General features: G+C 38.8%; 1 protein-coding gene across 8 annotated transcripts in view; it reads right to left on the bottom strand.

The window, feature by feature from the left end:
- Nucleotides 1-4,855, bottom strand: part of RNF13 (ring finger protein 13) — a 155,818-nt gene that overhangs the window by 12,913 nt on the left and 138,050 nt on the right. The gene's annotated exons all lie outside the window — the stretch shown is intronic.

Genomic DNA, 4,855 nt, shown 5'->3' with positions numbered 1-4,855 from the left:
AACAGAGAGGCACAGCGAGAGAGGGAACACAAGCAGGGGGAGGAGGGGAGGGAGAAGCAGGCTTCCCCACAGAGGAGGAAGCCCGATGTTGGGCTCAATCCCAGGACCCTGGGATCATGACCTGAGCCAAAGGCAGACGCTTAATGACTGAGCCACCCAGGCGCCCCAGTAATTTCTTTTTTAAACTAAGAAGGGTAAATTAATTCTAAATACTGAAGAGATGGTTAGTATTTTGTGAGTATATTTTATCCTAAAATAATGTGTAACTACTACTAAAGACTAATTATAGCCTGAAGGACATGTGCAGCTTATTTAGACTACAGTGTGTCAGAATATACTACCTCTGCAAAGATAGAGTATCTACTCTTCCTCACTGGACCACACATTTTATTGTAATATAAGAAATGTTGTATTGTGGGCTCCTGGGTGATTCAGTTGGTTAAGCATCTGCCTTCAGCTCAGGTCATGATACCAGGGTCCTGGGATCGAGTCTCGCATAGGGCTCCCTGCTCAGTGGGGATCTGCTTCTCCCCCTGCCCGCCCCCACAACTTGTGCTCGCTCGCTTGCTCTCTCAAACATAATAAAGTCTTGAAAAGAAATGTTGTGATGGAAAGCCATACTTCCACTGAAGTATATATTTGTAAATATATAAAAGCAAATAATATATATAAACACACATATTTTAATATGTATAAAAGTAAATTACATTTGCCCTGTTTCCCACTGCATTAGAAATTCTTTGAGAATGGGGGTCACATTTCAGATCTGTAAGTTTTCTTAAAATGTCCATTATAATAACACACTGACATTTACTTGGCAAATACAGAATAAGTGCCTGCTAGACACCATGAACTATACTAAAGCAGAGCCTAAGGAAGAATAGGGACTCCGAGGTAAACAAAGCAGGGAAAGGCCAAAAAAACTATACAGAGGTATGTGGGTGGCGCAGGAAGTAGCTCATCCGGCTAGAATTTAAGATGCAAGGAAGAGAACAAGATGAGGCTAGGAGTATAAGCTAGGGTCAGACCATAAGGCTCTTACTCTAAAGTATTAAGTTTGAGGTTTTTTTTAGAGGGGGGAGCAGGGGTGGGCAAAGGGGAGAGAGAGAATCTTAGCAGGCTCCATACCCAGTGTGGAGCCCGACATGGGGCTCAATTTCACAACCCTGAGATCATGACCGGAGCTAAATCAAGAGCCAGACCTGACTGAGCCACCCAGGTGCCCCTAAGTTTGATTTTATTCTTACATATAAGTGATTCTCAGAATAAACCGTAGAGGTTTTCTTGCTGTGTATAATTATGGACAGGAAGCTCCTACTGCCACCACCAAACACAGTGGCTGGTTAAATATATGCTAATGCAGAGGAGAAACAGTTTTGGACATATTAAATTTGAAGACTGTATAGGTTATCCAGGCAGAAAGGTCCATTAACTGGAGATACGGGAAGATAGGGACTGAAGCTTAAGAGAACGGTCTGAGTGGGACATAAAAGCATGGAGGTCATCAGGAAACAGCTCGCTAGGAAGAGGCAAGAACTAAGGAGAAGATAATCTGATATAAAACCCACAGATCTGTGTCTAGCACACAGAAAGCTCTCAAATGTTTGCTCTTATTATAAGCAGTAAACCAAACATATGCAGCAAGGAGATTCCTATTTTACAGAAGACGACGACTAAAAGTACTGATGACTGATATGGGCGCCTGGGTGACTCAGTTGGTTAAGCGACTGCCTTCGGCTCAGGTCATGATCGCGGAGTCCTGGGATCGAGTCCCACATCGGGCTCCCAGCTCAGCGGGGAGCCTGCTTCTCCCCTCTGACCCTCTCCCCTCTCATGCTGTTTCTCTCTCTCTCAAGTAAATAAATAAATAAAATCTTTTAAAAAAATAAAAAGTACTGATGACTGATATAAGCAGTGCTCCCAAGTGCCTGCCTACTCACCAACCAGGACTGAGAAACATGCATATAAGAGAAGTTACTGATGGCAGTGAGTCGCATATGTCAAGTGTATGGAAGCAGAAAGCAGAGAAAGGTTGATAATCTCTGGACCATGCTGTACCTTTTTTACCCCTCCAAGGAGCCGTAACCTAACTTTGTGAATGTTTCATTGCTTCTTTCGATTATGGCCAACATGGAACCAGTTAATGACTAAATGTGTTTAATGACTAAAGTCACACAGGATGATCAGCCTATGAAAATGTGCTGACATAATACTAATTGGAGAAAAACATCTTTAAATAAAAAGTCATAAAATAAGTCATGGATAAAGAAGCCAAATAAGGGCAATAGATGTGAAAACACTTCCCATAACACAGAGCTCTAACAAATGTGATTTGCACCATTGGAAAACAATTGATTCTGAGTAATTGAGAGGAATAACCATCTCGTAAGCACACAAAGCAGACACTGTCACATAACAACTACACATTTCTTTTTCTAAAGAAGTTAAGACTTTCTGAATATCTAACCTGGCCCTATGAGATTTCAAAGATTCTATGGTAACATGAGACTAGCCCTTACTTGGTTCTGGTCTACAATAATTTGTACTGAAAAGTCAAGATTTTGCATTACTTTCTTCTCACATCTTAGGGGAGGTACTTACTAGGCAGGTGGTATCAGAGAGGCAGGTTAAGTGGTTTGGTCAAGGTCACACATCTAATGAATAAAACCAGGTCTTTAGGTTTAAAATCTTGTATTTCCACCACACCATTTTGCTGACCTCCTAAAAATTAACTGCTAACTTCCACATTGCCTTGGGATTCATAAGAACTAGGTACATATTCCCACCCCTCTAATTACTATAGGTATGGTACAAATTGCATAAGTTAATCTGTGCTAGAAAAAATCCTAGGCACTAGCTATAGGAAAGGAAACGACTTGTGATTCCAGTGGAATTTGGGGCTTTCTTTAATTCCTAAAATGGAACAATTCCTATAGGGAAAAGAAGTAATATAATTAACATTCTTCACTGATTTCTACTGGATTTTCCACCACCCCTCTTTTTCTTAAAAGTAGGCTCACGCCCAGCGCAGAGCCTAACACAGGGCTCAAACTCAGAACCCTGAGAGCTGCGATCAAGAGGGAGACGCCTAACTGACGAAGCCATCCAGGCGCCCCTCTACCGGATTTCCCTTTAGACCCAAACCTAGTAAGAATACACCATTCCTTTCTTCCTTTACTCTTTTAGAGAAGTTTTCAAAACATACACAAAATAGCAATGACCGTAAGACCACCTCATACACCGTCAGTGAGTTTCAATCTACTATTCTTGTTAGATCCGCCTTCTACGTTTTTTCCTTAAGTATCTTAAAGCAAATATCTAGAGGTAACATTTTACCAATGCAAACCTTTATATAATAAACTCTAAAAGATAAGGACATTAAAAGAACATAATCACAATATATCATATCTAACAAAATGAACAGTATTTTCTTAATATCATCCAATACCCAAGGCATATTCAATTTCCTCTGTTGTCTCAAAACAGTCTTTTTACAGATAATTTATTCAAACTAAAATCTAAGCAGGGTCCAAACATTGCATTTAGCTGGTACTTGTTTCTTTCAATCAAAAATACTCTGCTCCTTTTGTGTACCTTATTTGTTAAATAAACTGGATCATCTGTCCTGTAAATTTGTCTGCATTCTGAATTGGGTGATTGCACAGATGATTGTTCCCTAAAATGGTTATAGTGCTACATCAATCATTCTATGTTCAGACCAGAAATCCTCCTGGCTCAGTGGCACCTTTATGCAAATTAGGAAAAAAGCAGTACTACCTCAAGGCACGTTTTTGCTACCTGCCAAAATAATTATCACAAATAATAAAAATCTGATGACAAAGAATGAATGATAAACCTCCCAAAGCTGTGCAGTATACAACCTGTACAATTTTATATTGCAGCCTGGATTTAGAATTTTGGGTAAGATAATTTCCCACAAGAAAAAGTAGGTGGGATTTCTTTTTGATAAACTGGCTTATTACTTCAGTTTATAACTGAAAGGCATAAAAAAAATCAGTTTTCCACATTATCATTATCCTTTCATAATGGAGAACCTGACAGCCTTTCATATCTCAGACTGTGTTAGCCCCAAGCATCCAGACTGGGTGTGTGTGGGGGTGTGTGTGTGAAGAAATCAAGTTTAAGGTTTTTGGCAAAAGAAGAACTTTTTAAAAAATTAAAATGGTTTCCAATTCTATGTTCATACAGAAACCATTCTGATATCCCTTCATAATTATGGCAAAAAAAGGAAAGACTTTTAACAGACAATAACAACTATCAAAATGTGTTTAGTCTGCCACTCTAAGAGGAAATTAATCCATGTACTCATTGGTTCTAAATTTTTCTTAATTTGGTTTACAGCAGAATCACAGATATGCTAAGAACAAAGTTTTAAATGGTCTAGTCATTTGTGCAAATTAACAACTCCTGCGTGTCAGTGGCTGAAACCGAGGGCCCGTGAGCAAAGGCTGGGACTCTGATAGCTGCTCTAAGTTCAGTACTTTTAGGGCTCGTGTAACTGAACTTAAATGGCTTGTGATTTAACAGTAATTCTGGGCAAATATAAAATCATATAAAAACTATATAAGTAAGTGCCTCGCTAGGTATGACTGTTTTGTAGAAATTGAAAATATTACAACTTATGCAAAGAAAATATCTTCAAGATGTAGGCTAATAAATAATTTTAAAATGAGAGGCCTAATTTTATGTATTAGGAAGTCACAAAAATGGATTAGGTCAAAATGCTTTCTAAACTATATTCAGTAAAGAAACTCAGTGTGAGATCTAAATTTATAAGAAACTTAAAATATGACCATTCCTTCTTGATTTATATTCACTATTGCATCCCTAATGT

Source organism: Zalophus californianus, chromosome 1, assembly GCF_009762305.2.
Source record: "Zalophus californianus isolate mZalCal1 chromosome 1, mZalCal1.pri.v2, whole genome shotgun sequence".
NCBI lineage: Eukaryota > Metazoa > Chordata > Mammalia > Carnivora > Otariidae > Zalophus > Zalophus californianus.
Note: the sequence above shows the minus strand (reverse complement) of the source record. Positions and strands in the feature narration are given on the sequence as shown.